The 18,633-nt window shown below is 34.0% G+C and overlaps 1 non-coding gene across 1 annotated transcript; it reads right to left on the bottom strand.

Moving 5' to 3' along the window:
• Positions 1-885: 885 nt before the first annotated feature.
• LOC133092818 (small nucleolar RNA SNORA18) lies at positions 886-1,016 on the bottom strand. The gene has a single exon (XR_009701173.1). It is a non-coding gene; the product is annotated as a small nucleolar RNA SNORA18 (small nucleolar RNA).
• Positions 1,017-18,633: the final 17,617 nt, after the last annotated feature.

The raw sequence follows: 18,633 nt of genomic DNA, 5'->3' as shown, positions 1-18,633 counted from the left end.
ATCTCCAGAAAGAACTCTGTTTACACCAAAGCAAGGTAGCAAGAAACCGGTTACTGTGGAATAATAAGGTCCTAACAGAATGTAAGCTCCTTGAGGGCAGATTATTTATCTGTTGGTTTCTTGCACCACAGCACTAAAAGCAATGTCCAGCAATTGGTAGGTGTGAATGATTGAATGAAATATGTAGGTAATTAATCTCACCTCTATCTTTGAAACAGATAAAACTAGTAATTAAGTAAATTATAATCTATGTGAGGCAGCATGTCAGAGTCAGCAGGAATTCTTTGAAAAGAGTCAATTCATTGGATTCTTTAAGGAAACATGTCTGTAAACAAAGAAGCACTTACATCAAATTTATGATTGAGGATGTTGATATATGCAACCTGGAAAGGTAAAGCTTCAGATTATATATTCTTTTTTTTTTTAAAGGGTTTTTTTTTAATTATGTGTAACACAAAGTTATTTAAGTCAATAAATTTTTAAGGAATTTCACATGTTCTGATTCTTTCCACTGCCAATCACCTTAGTTCCTCCAAACTCATAATCTTCAAGATAAAATAGCCCTTTCAAAAAGAAGTTATCGTGTGCGTCAGCCCACAATTCTTTTAGTTAGGCTTCTTTGATCTCCAATGAAATATGGACACACTTCAACATTCCCCACCTGTAATCTTTGGGATCCAAGTTCCTCAAGCGATTTACTTTAGGACCATGTTTAGGGTCAGGCGATGGATCTGCCTGGTTCTGAATTTGACACCCTCTAAAAATGTATTAGGTTCAAATCATATTCACTCCTAAGCCATCACACCCTAGAACAGTACGGATCATTGGGATATGCCAATACCTAAGATAAAAAGTTTGTTAGGTTTTTCACAGTTTACTTGGCAGCTCTGTCTTGTAGTTCTTTCCCACAGATCTAACAGATAGTTCTATGAGTAAAGGAAACCACACAGTTAATCTATGAGGCGTTTCCAACGATGTAGGTTTACAGAAAAAGCCCCATCGGGATAGACCTCAACTATATATTCTTATTTACTTCCCTTTAAATTATTTCTTTATATTTTCATAATTTGACTTTTATGAAAAATCATAATTATTTGATTATGATTTAATATAGAGGAAAACAAGGTCTCTTATTTTTTTAAGTGATTAAATGAGAAGACAAGATGTGTGATACGGAAGCTACTTAAGGTTACTAAGAACACTAATCTTAAAGAGCTTAATTTAATAACAATCACTTAAACCACATTTTTACCTTTTCTATCTAAAAGTTGTACACAAAATCTCTCCTATATTAAATACTTTATAAAAGTCATAGGTAAATTTGCTATTTAAAGAACCCTAAAACAATTATTTTGTTTTAAAAAAATCACACTTTCCAATACAATAATCTCCTTCTTCACCTGTTCTGTGGTCAAATGTTTTATTATCAAATTTTCTTAAAAGTGAGATGTGCTTCCCAATTTGCTGTAAACATTTTTGATACAGAAGAGACCTCTAAGTTAATTGACATGGCTATAAAATTAGCATTATAAAAAGTCTTTTTTCCCCCTCTTTCTCTTAAACATGTCAGACTCATTGTTGGAAGAATGTAGAAGACTTCCATTTGAAATATGTGAATGAACATACTATTTTAAGAAACTGATCACATTTCTATGGGATCCTTCCCCCTTACAAGTAAAATGCAATACTTTCACACATAATATATTCCCAGCAAATTATATTTTTAGTTATCCGTATGTTTGTAGAAGCAGAATTATTCCAACAAACTAGGTCTGTTTTAAAAGTCCCTGTATTGTGGTGGTTAAGCAATCAGGTAAAGCACATGTGAAGCCTGTTAAGTGTAGTAGGCTCCTGGTAAGTGTACATATGCTCTATATTGATCGACATTGCTTTGAAACAGTAGTAACACAACTCCGGTGTTGAAACAACTCACTACTAGAACTCTTTGTTTTGAAATGCTCTCCTTAAAACTTTCTTAAGAGTATTCTGTTCGTCAAGAGGTAGAGGGCACCAGCTCAGAGGACAGGGATCTTGGAGTCCCACCCATACTTCACTGGCAGCTTCTATTTCAACTCAAAAAGAGTTTCACATGTTACAAAATATTTAAGAAACACAATGGCATAGAATTTTGAATTCACTTTTCTGCTCTACATACTAATGATACCAGCTCATAAAAATCACAACAGTAGGCAAGTTGGAGTACATATGTTTGTTTGTACTTTGTTTGCAGGTGTGACAGAGAAAGAAAGCAAGTTTGAAAGTAAGAATTAGAAAAGAATGACAAAACGAAGTGAGTGAAATGAGGAATCACCACTATTTGTAAACAAATAGAAGTTGATTTTGGTGTAACCAGTTATTAACTTGTATTTCATGTAAAGCATTTGATTAAATACATACTAAAATATATCATTAAAAAACAAATATTTAGGTCTAAACCATGGTGAGGGTGTGTTAATTTTGCAACAATTCTTATTCAAATTATTTCAGTAATTTAACAAAGTAGAACTTCATGAAACATCCTACAAACTCTTGACTTCTAAATATCCACAACCTTTCCCTTAAACTTGCTGGAATGTTTTATCAGATGTATCAGGTGACATTTCTTGAAATTTGCTCTGCCTACTCAAACGCTAACACCAATTTTATAATGTAATTATGTGGAAAATCTACTTTGCTTTATCAGACTTTCAGCATGTCAGGATAAGAAGAATAAGTAAATAAACAGATAGTGCATTACTATCAAGTTTTCTTAATGCTCAAGGCATCTATATTTTTTATTAATCCCACTTAATCCTCTAACTATATTAAGAAGGATATTATTGACTGTTAGTATTGATGGTGTAGAGAGATTTTTTTAAAATAACTTAAATTAGACCTGAAGGAGCTATAAAACTTGTAATGTTTTCCTTTTTATGAAGTAATCCAATAGATAAAATAACATGTGGCAAAGATAATAGAATGCCACTGAATCCATCTACAGAAATAACTGTAAGTAAACATTTTAAAGACAGATTAATAGTTTCAGTATTCTTTCTATGGCTTCCAGATTTCAATTCATTCAGAGAGTGAGGGGGGAAAAAAACGATTTACCAAAGGATTATTTCAGTGCATACATTTTTTTTTAAATTTTAAAACATTTTATTGAACTAGTAATAGAAGAAAAACATTGCTTGACATAATAAAGAATAATGTATTTCAAATGATCATCTATCATTTTACTTTGTGGTGACACAATGGAGGCATTCCTATTCATATCCAGAATAAGATGAGAATATTTGCTATCACCAATAAATTTTGGGTTTTTCCTGGGCATTCTAACAAATGCAATATGAAAAGAGGGAAAAAAGTACACAAGTACAAACATTGTAAAGGAAAAATCAAAGTTTTTGCCAATGACACAAATATCTTTTTCTTTTTTTTGAATTTTATTTATTTTTTTATACAGCAGGTCCTTATTAGTCATCAATTTTATACACATCAGTGTATACATGTCAAACCCAATCGCCCAATTCATCACACCACCACCCCCAACACCCGCCGTTTTCCTCCCATGGTGTCCATACGTTTGTTCTCTACATCTGTGTCTCAATTTCTGCCCTGCAAACCGGTTCATCTGTACCATTTTTCTAGGTTCCACATATATGCGTTAATATACGATATTTGTTGTTCTCTTTCTGACTTACTTCACTGTGTATGACAGTCTCTAGATCCATCCACATCTCAACAAATGACCCAATTTCGTTCCTTTTTATGGCTGAGTAATATTCCATTGTATATATGTACCACAACTTCTTTATCCATTCGTCTGTCGATGGGCATTTAGGTTGCTTCCATGACCTGGCTATTGTAAATAGTGCTGCAATGAACATTCGGGTGCATGTGTCTTTTTGAATTATGGTTTTCTCAGGGTATATGCCCACTAGTGGGATTGCTGCATCATATGGCAATTCTATTTTCAGTTTTTAAGGAACCTCCATATTGTTCTCCATAGTGGCTGTATCAATTTACATTCCCACCAACAGTGCAAGAGGGTTCTCTTTTCTCCACACCCTCTCCAGCATTTGTTGTTTGTAGATTTTCTGATGATGCCCATTCTAACTGGTGTGAGGTGATACCTCATTGTAGTTTTGATTTGCATTTCTCTAATAATTAGTGATGTTGAGCAGCTTTTCATGTGTTTCTTGGCCATCTGTATGTCTTCTTTGGAGAAATGTCTATTTAAGTCTTCTGCCCATTTTTTTATTAGGTTGTTTGTTTTTTTAATATTGAGCTGCATGAGCTATTTATATATTTGGGAGATTAATCCTTTGTCTGTTGATTGGTGTGCAAATATTTTCTCCCATTCTGAGGGTTGTCTTTTTGTCTTGTTTATGGTTTCCTTTGCTATGCAAAAGCTTTTACATTTCATTAAGTCCCCTTTGTTTATTTTTGTTTTTATTTCCATTACTTTAGGAGGTGGATCAAAAAAGATCTTGCTGTGATTTATGTCAAAGTGTGTTCTTCCTATGTTTTCCTCTAAGAGTTTTATAGTGTCCGGTCTTACATTGAGGTCTCTAATCCATTTAGAGTTTATTTTGTGTATGGTGTTAGGGAGTGTTCTAATTTCATTCTTTTACGTGGAGCTGTCCAGGTTTCCCAGTACCACTTATTGAAGAGACTGTCTTTTCTCCATTGTATATCCTTGTCTCCTTTGTCATAGATTAGTTGACCATAGGTGCATGGGTTTACCTCTGGGCTTTCTATCTTGTTCCATAGATCTATGTTTCTGTTTTTGTGCCAGTACCATAATGTCTTGATTACTGTAGTTTTGTAGTATAGTCTGAAGTCAGGGAGTCTGATTCCTCCAGCTCCGTTTTTTTCCCTCAAGACTGCTTTGGCTATTCAGGGTCTATTGTGTCTCCATACAAATTTAAAAATTTTTTGTTCTAGTTCCATAAAAAATGCCATTGGTAATTTGATAGGGATTGCATTGAATCTGTAGATTGCTTTGGGGAGCATAGTCATTTTCACAACATTGAGTCTTCCAATCCAAGAACATGGTATATCTCTCCATCTATCGGTATCATCTTTAATTTCTTTCATCAGTGTCTTATAGTTTTCTGCCTACAGGTCTTTTGTCTCCCTAGGTAGGTTTATTCCTAGGTATTTTATTCTTTTTGTTGCAATGGTAAATGGGAGTGTTTCCTTAATTTCTCTTTCAGATTTTTCATCATTAGTGTATAGGAATGCAAGAGATTTCTGTGTATTAATTTTGTATCTTGCTACTTTAGCAAATTCATTGATTAGCTCTAGTAGTTTTCTGGTGGCATCTTTAGGATTTGCTATGTATAGTATCATGTCTTCTGCAAACAGTGACAGTTTTACTTCTTCTTTTCCAATTTGTATTCCTTTTATTTCTTTTTCTTCTCTGATTGCCATGGCTAGGACTTCCAAAACTATGTTGAATAATAGTGGTGAGAGTGGACATCCTTGTCTTGTTCCTGATCTTAGAGGAAATGCTTTCAGTTTTTCACTATTGAGAATGACGTTTGCTGTGGGTTTGTCATATATGGCCTTTATTATGTTGAGGTAGGTTCCCTCTATGTCCACTTTCTGGATAATTTTTATCATAAATGGGTGTTGAATTTTGTCAAAAGCTTTTTCTGCATCTATTGAGATGATCATACGGTTTTTATTCTTCAATTTCTTAATATGGTTTATGACATTGATTGATTTACATATATTGAAGAATCCTTGCATCCTGGGATAAATTCCATTTGATCATGGTGTACGATCCTTTTAATGTGTTGTTGGATTCTCTTTGCTAGTATTTTGTTGAGGATTTTTGCATCTATATTCATCAGTGAAATTGGTGTGTAATTTTCTTTTTTTGTAGTATCTTTGTCTGGTTTTGGTATCAGGGTGATGGTGGCCTCATAGAAGGAGTTTGGGAGTGTTCTTTCCTCCAAAATTTTTTGGAAGAGTTTGAGAAGGATTGGTGTTAGCTCATCTCTAAATGTTTGATAGAATTCATCTGTGAAGCCATCTGGTCCTGGACTTTTGTTTGCTACAAGATTTTTAATCACAGTTTCAATTTCATTACTTGTGATTGGTCTGTTCATATTTTCTATTTCTTCCTGGTTCAGTCTTGGAAGGTTATACCTTACTAAGAATTTGTCCATTTCTTCCAGGTTGTCCATTTTATTGGCATAGTGTTGCTTGTAGTAGTCTCTTAGGATGCTTTGTATTTCTGCAGTGTCTGTTGTAACTTCTCCTTTTTCATTTCTAATTTTATTGATTTGAGTCTTCTCCCTCTTTTTCCTGATGAGTCTGGCTAATGGTTTATCAATTTCGTTTATCTTCTCAAAGAACCAGCTTTTAGTTTTATTGATCTTTGCTATTGTTTTCTTTGTTTCTATTTCATTTATTTCTGCTCTGATCTTTATGATTTCTTTCCTTCTGCTAACTTTGGGTTTTCTTTGTTCTTCTTTCTCCAGTTCCTTTAGGTGTAAGGTTAGATTGTTTATTTGAGATTTTTCTTGTTTCTTGAGGTAGGCTTGTATAGCTATAAACTTCCCTCTTAGAACTGCTTTTGCTGCATCCCATAGGTTTTGGATCGTCATGTTTTGTCATTTGTCTTCAGGTATTTTTATTTCCTCTTTGAGTTCTTCAGTGATCTCTTGGTTATTTAGTAACGTATTGTTTAGCCTCCATGTGTTTGTGTTTTTTACGTTTTTTTCCCTGTAATTCATTTCTAATCTCATAGCGTTGTGGTCAGAAAAGATGCTTGATATGATTTCAATTGTCTTAAATTTACTGTGGATTGATTTGTGACCCAAGATGTGATCTATCCTGGAGAATGTTCCATGTGCACTTGAGAAGAAAGTGTAATCTGCTATTTTTGGATGGAATGTCCTATACATATTAAATCTATCTTGTCTATTGTGTCATTTAAAGCTTCTGTTTCCTTATTTATTTTTATTTTGGATGATCTGTCCATTGTAAGTGAGGTGTTAAAGTCCCCCACTATTACTGTGTTACTGTCGATTTCCTCTTTTATAGCTGTTAACAGTTGCCTTATGTATTGAGGTGCTCCTATGTTGGGTGCATATATATTTATAATTGTTATATCTTCTTCTTGGATTGATTCCTTGATCATTATGTAGTGTCCTGCCTTGTCTCTTGTAACAGTCTTTATTTTAATGTCTATTTTATCTGATATGTGTATTGCTACTCCAGCTTTCCTTTGATTTCCATTTGCATGGAATATCTTTTTTCCACCCCTCACTTTCTGTCTGTATGTGTCCCTAGATCTGAAGTGGGTCTCTTGTAGACAGCATATAGATGGGTCTTGTTTTTGTATCCATTCAGCAAGCCTGTGTCTTTTGGTTGGAGCATTTAATACGTTCACGTTTAAGGTAATTATTGATATGTATGTTCCTATGACCATTTTCTTAATTGTTTTGGGTTTGTTTTTGTAGGCCCTTTTCTTCTCTTGTGTTTCCCACTTAGAGAAGTTCCTTTAGCATTTGTTGTAGAGCTGGTTTGGTGGTGCTGAATTCTCTTAGCTTTTGCTTGTCTGTAAAGCTTTTGATTTCTCCATCGAATCTGAAGGAGATCCTTGCTGGATAGAGTAACCTTGGTTGTAGTTTCTTCCCTTTCATCACTTAAATATATCATGCCACTCCCTTCTGGCTTGTAGAGTTTCTGCTGAGAAATTAGCTCTCAACCTTATGGGAGTTCCCTTGTATGGTATTTGTTGTTTTTCCCTTGCTGCTTTTGATAATTTTTGTCTTTAATTTTTGCCAATTTGGTTACTATGTGTCTCGGTGTGTTTCTCTTGGGTTTATCCTGTATGGGACTCTCTGCACTTCCTGGACTTGGGTGGCTATTTCCTTTTCCATGTTAGGGAAGTGTTCGACTATAATCTCTTCAAATATTTTCTCTTGTCCTTTCTCTCTCTCTTCTCCTTCTGGGACCCCTATAATGCAAGTGTTGTTGCATTTAATGTTGTCCCAGAGGTCTCTTAGGCTGTTTTCATTTCTTTTCATTCTTTTTTCTTTATTCTGTTCTGCAGCAGTGAATTCCACCATTCTGTCTTCCAGGTCACTTATCCATTCTTCTGCCTCAGTTATTCTGCTGTTGATTCCTTCTAGTGTAGTTTTCATTTCAGTCATTGTATTGTTCATCTCTGTTTGTTCTTTAATTCTTCTTGGTCTTTGTTAAACATTTCTTGCATCTTCTCGACCTTTGCCTCCATTCTTTTTCCGAGGTCTGGATCATCTTCACTATCATTATTCTTTTTCTGGAAAGTTGCCTATCTCCACTTCATTTAGTTGTTTTTCTGGGGTTTTCTCTTGTTCCTTCATCTGGTACATAGCCCTCTGCCTTTTCATCTTGTCTATCTTTCTGTGAATGTGGTTTATGTTCCACAGCCTGCAGGATTGTAGTACTTCTTGCTTCTGCTGTCTGTCCTCTGGTGGATGAGGCTGTCTAAGAGGCTTGTGTAAGTTTCCTGATGGGAGGGGCTGGTGGTGGGTAGAGCTGACCTTTGTTCTGGTGGGCAGAGCTCAGTAAAACTGTAATCTGCTTGACTGCTGATGGGTGGGGATGGGTTCCCTCCCTGTTGGTTATTTGACCTTAGGCAACCCAACACTGGAGCCTACCTGGGCTCTTTTGTGGGGCTAATGGCGGACTCTGAGAGGGCTCACGCCAAGGAGTATTTTGCAGATCTTCTGCTGCCAGTGTCCTTGTCCTCACGTGAGCCACAGCCACCCCCCACCTCTGCAGGAGACCCTCCAACACTAGCAGGTAGGTCTGGTTCAGTCTCTTATGGGGTTACTGCTCCTTCTCCTGGGTCCTGAAGCACACACTACTTTGTTTGTGCCCTCCAAGAGTGGAGTCTCTGTTTCCCCCAGTCCTGTCAAAGTCCTGCAGTCAAATCCCACTAGACTTCAAAGTCTGATTCTGTAGGAATTCCTCCTCCCATTGCCGGACCCCCAGGTTGGGAAACCTGACATGGGTTCAGAACCTTCACTCCAGTGGGTGGACTCCTGTGGTATAAGTGTTCTCTAATCTGTGAGTCACCCACCCACCAGTTATGTGATTTGATTTTACTGTGAATGCACCCCTCTTATCGTCTCATTGTGGCTTCTACTTTGTCTTTGGATGTGGGGTATCTTTTTTGGTGACTTCCAGTGTCTTCGTGTCGATGATTGACCAGCAGCTAGTTGTGATTCTGGTGTTCTCACAAGAGGGAGTGAGAGCACGTCCTTCTACTCTGCCCTCTTGGTTCCTAATCTCAGTGCATACATTTTTATACCTCTACAAAATGAAGGCAGGGCTCTGTTAAATTCACTATCTAAGGTTTATAACCTATTATTTTTGTCATTTTCTTAAATTGATTCTATTTTAATTATTCAAGCCCTTGGTTACTTTTCACTTCCTTGATTAATTCTTCTTACACATTTTAAAAGACATTAGACATATTGTTTTCTTTATGTTCATGTCTTCATTCCAACACAGCTTTCCTCTAAATTTGCACAGTTAATAACTAAAATTATAAAAATTATAATTATCATTATAAATAATATTTATTCCTATGAATTCTCATGCATTTATATAGAATATGTACGAGGTTTTTGAAAGCTGTGTCATTTTTAAATTATATTTTTAAAATGTGGCGTCTAAGCTTACACCCATTTTCTTCCTCACAGCTCTTAATAAATGTCTCATACATATGGTATTACTTTTGAAATAGTAAACTAGTATTAAGAACAAACACTGGTAAGGTATTCACTGTAAACAGTAAAATATTTCTGCCATTATTTTTTTTTTAGCTGGTAAATTCATTTCTAAAGAAAGTAATTGTTGCCTGAGGTATTTAGCTTAAGACTATGCTGTTTTGAGATTTCACAAACTGAACGTGATTTTAACAACAGCAATACCACACAAAATTACAAATATATTATTCAGAATTATATTATTGAAATGACAGAAGCCCAATTCAAAGCATCTTAGGAGGTAATGGGAATTTATTGGAAGAATACTGGATTAACTTATATAACCACAGTAAGGCAGTGTTGAGCTTGTATCTAAAAGGCCACTACATTTTTTTGTTTTTAACTAGAACTAAAGGAAGTAATTCAATCTCTGAAAAGTGAAACTCAGAAGCTGATAGTGGTCATGTTTCTGACCAAAAGGGGAAGCAGAGCTGGGAGAATTCTTTTGGCTTCTTTGACCCACTATTTTTTGGTGTTCCTCATTACTCTCCTGGCTACTTTTCTTTTTAATTTTTATTGGAGTATAGTTGATTTGCAATGCTGTGTTAGTTTCAGGTGTACAGCAAAGTGGATCAGTTGTATATATATCCACTCATTTTTAGATTCCTTTCCCATATAGGCCATTACAGAGTATTGAATAGAATTCCCTGTGCTATACAGTAAGTCCTTATTAACTAATCAATTTTATATATAGTACAGTAGTATGTATATGTCAATCCTAATCTCCCACTTTATCCCTCCCTCACCCCCTGGTAATCATAAGTATGTTTTCTACATCTGTCACTTTATTTCTGTTTTGTAGATAAGTTCATTTGTACCCTTTTTTTAGATTCCACATATAAGTGATATCATATTACATTTGTCTTTCTCTGTCTGACTTAACTTCACTCAGTATGATAATCTCTAGGTCCATCCATGTTGCTGCAAATGGAATTATTTCATTCTTTTTTATGGCTGAGTAATATTCCATTGTATATATATATATACCACATCTTCTCTATCCATTCCTCTGTTGATGGACATTTAGTTTGTTTCCATGTCCCAGCTATTGTAAATAGTGCTACAATGAACATTGTGGTGCATGTATCTTTTTGAATTATGTTTTTCTCTTGCTATATGTCCAGGAATGGGATTGCTGAATCATATGGTAGCTCTATTTTTAGTTTTTTAAGGAACCTCCATACTGTTCTCCATAGTAGCTGTACCAATTTACATTCTCACCAACAGTATAGTGTTAACAAATGAAATTAGAACACTCCCTAACACCATACACAAAAATAAGCTCAAAATGGATTAAAGACCTAAATGAAGGCTGGACACTATAAAACTCTTAGAGGAAAACGTAGGCAGAACATTTTTTGACGTAAATCGCTGCAAGATCTTTTTCGATCCACCTCCTAGAATAATGAAAATAAAACCAAAAATAAACACATGGGACCTAATTAAACTTAAAAGCATTTGCACAGCAAAGGAAACCATAAACAAAATGAAAAGACAACCCTCAGAATGGGAGAAAATATTTGCAAATGAAGCAACTGACAAAGGATTAATCTCCAAAATATACAAACAGCTCATGCAGCTCAATATATAAAAAAAAAAAAACAAAAAAACAACTCAATCAAAAAATGGGTGAAAGGTGTAAATAGACATTTCTCCAAAGGTGACATACAGATGGCTAAAAAGTACATGAAAAGAAGTTCAACATCACTAATTATCAGAGAAATGTAAATTAAAACTACAATGAGGTATCACCTCACACCAGTCAGAATGGCCATGATCAAAAAACTTACAAACAATAAATGCTGGAGAGGGTGTGGAGAAAAGGGAACTCTCCTACACTGGCTACTTTTCTAAGCCACCCAGTTAACTCATTCCCTCTATGTAGATGTTAAATTTTTATTTCATGAATTAAAAAAAAATTTGTATTTAGTTATCCACACATTTCCTAGGAGAAATCATCTCTCATATGGCTTCAATTATCATCCATACCCAGATAAGTCATATTTCTCTCTCCATCCTGGGATGCTACACAGAGTTCCAAACATCAATATTCAGCTCTTTAATTGACACTGTGAATTATATATATCAAAGCCAACTCAATATCAATATAAGACATTATTTTTTCTTAGTCCAGCATACCAAAATACACAAAAAAGAAAAGTTACTGGCCATCTTCAATGACCTTCAGGTCATTAAATGGATTTGTCATCCATATGATGAAACTATTGGAGTCAGGGAGTTATATCTTCAATTTCCCTTACCTGAGCCCAACATACATACCTCTACACTCACACAATTAAATCCAAACATCGAATCCATTACCAAGTATTGTTAAATGCCTCCTGAAAAATGTGTGCAATTCCTCCATTTGCTCTATCTCCACCACCACTACCTTAGTCCATCTTACATCACTTCTCAATTAGGTTACTCAAGTAGATTATGAAACATTTCATGTTTATTCACATATTCTCTTCCAAATAGTTCTCAAGGTAGTGTCTGTGATTTGCTAAAATACAGATATTTTCATGTGAAACACATTCTTTGGATCTTTGTTGAAAATGCTTGAATATTTCTTTTGCTGTATCTCTTAATATAAAGAGAAAACCCTTAATGTGACCTCTAAAACCATCACTAGTTAGTCCCTATTTACCTCTCCAAATTTCCCTGGCACCACATCCCGTTTATGCTTTTCTCTATACAACCTGTGTTTAATTCACTCATATAAATCATAGTCACCCCCACTATCATCTCTTATAGGTCCCTCTGTGTGGAATGCTATTTTCTCCTTTTAATTCTTGGTTAATTCTTATATCTTTAAGGTCTCAGCTCAAATTTGAGATCCTCATAACCTTTTTCCATCCTGGTTGGGTCAAATTTTGTTACCATTGGCACCATTTACCACTCTGTCACAGTTCTTATTATGGTGAAATGTTGCACATATTTCTGTTATTACTTAAATATTATCTCTCTTCAATCACTGGAGTGTGAGTTTCATAAGACAGCAAACATATTCAGCTTTATTATTTTATTCCCAGCTCCCAGGAAAGTGCTCAGAACTATTTTGTGCTCAGTTAATGTTAAATAACCAAAGGTAGAATGAATATCTACATTCAGCTATAAGAAAAAAAGGTAATTGTTTCAAGACCAAATTATGTCTCCTTTAAGAGAAATTAGCTACTAATCATAGTAGTAGATGATTCATTTAAACACATTGGTTCAATTAACAAACAACCTCTTTCACAACAATAATCAAACTAGAACTTAAAGATTTAAAACAGTCCCACTTTTACCAGAAATAAAGTGATATTTTATAGTATATTTTATATATTATATTACCAGTATATTTTCAAGTTTTTTCAATTTTATCAATTTTATTGAGTTCTAATTTTTATGCAATAAGATACCCATATTTAGGTGTAGATACACTTTTTTTGAGTTCAAGGAGATCTGACAAAATCTTGTAAGCACCACAGCAATCAAAATATAAAATATTTCTAACTTCCCAGGAAGTTCCCATATTCTTCTTTATGGTCAGTCTCCACCCCTCCCACCCACACATACATCAGACAACCACTAATCTAATTTACATCACCACAGTTGGTTGCTTCTTCTAAATATAAATTTACATGGAATCAGACTTTGCATTTTTGTGGCTGGCTTTTCTCAATATACTGTTTTTTTGAATTTTGTCTGTTGTAGCATATGTCATTATTTTGCTACTTTTATTAATAAAGTTAATATGAACAATCTTGTACAAGTCTTTTTGTGGGTGTATGCATTGATATCTCTTAGATGAACAGGTAGTATCGAAATTGCCAATTTCCAAAGTAGTTGTACCATTTCACCATGCCATCAGCAATACACAAGAAAAGAGGTTCAAACAATATAGTAACATTTTTGGAAGGGCTCCCACTGGCCAAATCTGGGGTAAATTGTACAATAAAGCTATGAGAGGAATAAATGATAGTTTATTTAAAAAAATAGGAATCCTGAAATCCATACTGATATAAATAAATAATTAAATCGGGGAGATGAGAAATTTCCTTCTTACAGTAAAACACTAACTAAAAAATGTAGAAGGAGGGAATTAGAAAAATCATCATTTAGTCACCATGAGACTAATAATTTATTGAAATAAAAAATATCAATGGATGTTAATAAAAAGAAAGAATGTTTACTGAGGGATAGGATTTTTACATATTCTCAAAATATCACTCCACAAAAGACATTTACTAAAAATGAAAACATTATAACTTTACAATGGAGAAATCTGGTAGATTACTCCTTAATCAAGTGATCTAGTATCACCAATAATAATAGGACACGTTGATATTGGATGCTCCATAAGATGATATACACTGAAGAACACAACGTACTTTCTGTAGCATTCCTGCTAAAAGTGAATATTCCCAACACAATCATGAAGAAATATTAGACAAAATCTAATTGAAGGGTATTCTACAAAATAATTAGTCTGTGGTCTTTAAGGATTTCACGGTTACACAAGAAAAGAATCATCTGAGAAAATGGTTTCTACTGAAGGAAACTAAAATATATCATAATGAAATGCAAATAAAATAAAATAAAATGTTACTGGATTCTGGACAGGAATCTTTTTCTTTGAAAACAAAAGAATAAAATGTGGTGAAGTTATAGTACCTAATCTAAAGTTGCAGTAATAATAAGAGTAGCCTATTGGCATAAGAATAAACTAATATATCCATGGAACAGAACAGAGCCCAAAGGAACTGAGGTGACTTTATGATGAAATGACAATTTTTCAAGAAAAAAATCTGCTGAAACAAGTGGATATCAATTTGGATATCCAAAACAAAAACAACTCCTTGACTTGCACCTCACAGCTTTCACCAAAATTAATTTATGTATTAGATCTGTGAATAAAACCTAAAGCTGTTAAGCTTCTAAAAGAAAACAAAGGAGAAGATCTTTACAACTTTGAAGTAAGCAATGATTTCCTAGAATAAACACTGAGTACTTCCTTATTTTGGGGCACAGCAAGATATCCCAAGCCTGTTTTCTCTTCCTGTCCCAGTCTGGGATCAGCTATTTCTCCTGGTATCTCAGTTTCCATTTAGTGGAGAATGGTGTATAGAAACTAAAATCTAAGTACTAGTTGTGCTCCTTGCTATTAGGTCCTCTCAACAGAGAGAATTAGAAAATATATGTATGTATGTATGTATATTTATATCTATACATTTATATGTATAGTAAAAACAATATTTCTCATTTATAGCTCCAATTCTAAGCCAACACTACAGTGTTCATTTATTCTTGTATTTTCCTTATTGGTATCTTCTCTGAAAGTAAAAAAATATGGTTCCCATTATCCTCGTTATATTTTCTGACTTGGTTACAGACATATACCCATATACACAATATATCCAGTCACACAAAACTACCAATCCCCTCCTTGGCCTCAGAACACCTAAACGGGCTTTGCTGACTTTGCTGGTCTTGTCAGCCTTGACTGCCATCTTCCGCCAGGCCCTGTCAGTCCTGCCATTTCCAACAGCCAACTTTATAGTACTCCTCCACAGATGTTGCTAGCACTGGTATCTCAAGAGAAGAAAAAAGAGAGGAAGAGAAGGCAAGAGAAAAACAAATGAATCTTTTTTAAGCAATGGGAAACTGAAGGGAAACAAATTCCTTACTGATCTTTTGTCTACTTGTTTTGTCAGTTACTGAGAGAGCTCTGTTTAAATCAACTACTGTTATGAATTTATCTATTCTCCTTTCAGTGCTGTTAATTTATGTTTCATGTACATTGGCATTCTAATGTTAGGGACAAACACCCATAAAACTATCAGAACTTCCCTTTTTATCATATGAATTGTCCATCTTTAACTTTGATAACACTCCCTATGTCTACTTTAACTATAATATAATACATATTAGCTTTCCTATAGTATTTTTTTATCCAGCCCTTTGCTTTCAACTTATCTGTGCATTCTTTTGTTTTTCATCATTTTTCATTTTCAAATTTTTTAAATTAACTTTTAGCTTTTGCTCTTTGTTTTTTTATTTTAGTAGGTTTATTCTGTCTATTTAGATTGACCATTATGACTTCATGTAATAGGTACACAACAGTATAATTTCATTTTCAGCCTTTCCTTTTTTTCTAATGGAGTCATATATTTTATTTCTACCTATTTTATGAATACATTAATATAATTTATTCTTTGTCTCTTACAGAAATAAGAGATAAAAAGTAAAGGTCATTTTGTGCTTTTTTAAAAAAATATTGTTCACAGAGTAAACTTTCTGATGCTTTTCATTTTTCTTGAAAATCTGTTTTTTATTTGTTATCATTTACCTTTAGACTGAAGAACTTCCTTAATCATTTCTTATCGTACAGGTCAGTTGGTAACAAATTTCCTCACATTTAATTTTTCTGAAAATATATTTATTTTATTCTCAATTTTGAAGGATAAATTTATGGAACATGGAATCTATCATGACAGTGTTTTTTTGTTTCAGTACTTTGACAATGTCATTGTATGGTCTTTTGAGCTTCATCATTTCTGATGAGAAATTAGCTAGTGAATAAATCATATTCCCATTTGTGTAATTTTTTTTTCTGATTTAAAATTTTTTTCTCTTTGTGGTTTATAACAATATAACTATAACGTACACTGTTGTGATTTTCTTTGTATTTTTTTAACTTGGTATTATACTTCTTGGATCTGTGATATTATATTTTTCACCACCTTTGGGAAATTTAAAGGCATCATTTTGTTCTAGTTTTTTTTTTTTTTTTTCCTGCCCCATAATATCTGCTCTCTTTCTGGAACTCTAATTGTGCATATGTAAGAATGCCTGATATTGTTCTATGGGTTATTAAGGTGCTGTTCACATTTTTTTTTCTGTTCTTCAGTGCGATAATTTATGTTAATCTGTGTCTAAGTTCACAAATTTTTTTCTCTATATAGTCTCAAATATTTGGTTAAGCTCATCAATTGATTTTTTTAAAATTTCAGATAATGTAACATTTCACTCTAGAACTTCTGTTCTTTTTAACAGTTCCATTTCTCTGCTCTCATTCTCTATACGTTACCTCATTAATGGATGTTTAAAGTCTTTGTATGCCAATTCTAACAGGCAGGCCATACTGGGATCTTGATTAAGGGTCTTTTCCTGCTTCTTTACATGTATAATAATTTGTAACTACATGCTGGACGTTGTGTGACACATTGGGTGGAGCCTGGATTATATGACCTCCCTTTAAAGGATACTGGATTATTTTTGAGTAACCAGTTATATTTCTGGTAGATTCTTTCAATCTTTCCAGGTTTCTTTTCTTTTTTAATTTATTTTCTTTCTCTTAAAGTATGGTCTTTCTGGAATCTCAGCTAAACACCTGGAATACACAATAAGATCACTCTACAGTGGCTTGGTGAGAAATGCAACATTTCTCAACATTGTGCAAATTTGTGTGTCTCCACTTACCTCTCAGCTTTGTAGTAACTGCTCTGTGCTAAGCCTTGCCAATTCTGTGCTTATATATTCCAAACTTCTCCCAAAAAAATTGCAGTGTACCTCACACAGCATATGGGGTTTTCTGCTTCAGAGTTCCCTTCTCTACAGTACACTGTCCCACAAGTTCCAACCATTTTAACAGTCTGTAACATCCATCTCTGCCTCCTCATCTCAAAATACTACTATACCCTGCTCTTATTTTATCTTCATGTACTCTGGTCTAGAATGTGCCTCCGATGAGAGAGTAGAGTCTAACATCCAGCTGTCTCCTCAAGAATACAGTTTTTACTGCCTATTTGCTAATGTCTAAAAACAGTTGACTCATTTTTTGCCTAGCTTTATAGTTGCATCAGAAGGGCATTTCTGGTACCAGTTACTCCACCATGGTCACAAGCAGACCAATTTAATTTATTTTATGGTAAAAAGATTATTAAGAGTGAAGGGCTTATTTTTCTCCCATTTAAAACCCTAAATAAGAAATAAATATAACTGTAATTTAATAATATTTAGAAATTCATTTTGTCCATTTGCTCTCCATTTCCTTTGATTTTTATGAAAATTTTCAGAAGGAAAGCATATAATCATAAAAATAATATTAGTATGCCAATTCATTAATTGTTAATATTTTGCCATTTTTGCCTCTGTCTTTCTGGATGGAGATATAGACAGAAATGTATGTATGTATTTGCTGAGCCCTTTGACAGTATTTAAAACCACAGTCCCCCTCTCTATCAAAACAGAAAATGCACATATACAGACATACATAATAGCCTAAAAATTTTTTAAATAGACCACTTGGGTTCTATTTTAAGCATACTTTATTTAAGCAAATCTAGAAATGACATTGAGGTAAGCTCCTGGGGGGGACTTTCATGCTTTCCAAGTTATTTATTATTTTATTCTGTGTCTAATAAGAAACCATTTTTGCTTTAAACAGGATTTTCTTATGATTACAGATACACTCTGGAATAATTACTTTGACAGTGGCAAGTAATTTGTATTAGAAAGTTTAGAGAAGGCACTTAAAAAATGCTGAGTGAAGAAAGGTAGGCAGAAGTTCAATTAAGAGGCTCATGTAATGATATTAGTGAAAAACAATAAGGTTCTGAACTACATTGATGATAATGGAAATATAAATTATATACCAATGGAGATTTCAAAGAGGAAAAACCAACAATAGGCAATTACTTGATTGAGAGTAAAAAATGAAATAAAAAATGATTTTGTATTTTGAGTGCTTTTTTCATACCACTAACAGAAAAGATAAGTCAGAACAGGACTGGGTATAGGAGAGAAAGATGATGATGATGGTAATCATAATAACAACAACCACATCATCACTAATATGCCTCAGGTACAGTTCCAAGTGCTTTAT

Source organism: Eubalaena glacialis, chromosome 5 (assembly GCF_028564815.1).
Source record: "Eubalaena glacialis isolate mEubGla1 chromosome 5, mEubGla1.1.hap2.+ XY, whole genome shotgun sequence".
Taxonomy (NCBI): domain Eukaryota; kingdom Metazoa; phylum Chordata; class Mammalia; order Artiodactyla; family Balaenidae; genus Eubalaena; species Eubalaena glacialis.
This window is presented reverse-complemented; position numbering and strand designations above follow the sequence as displayed.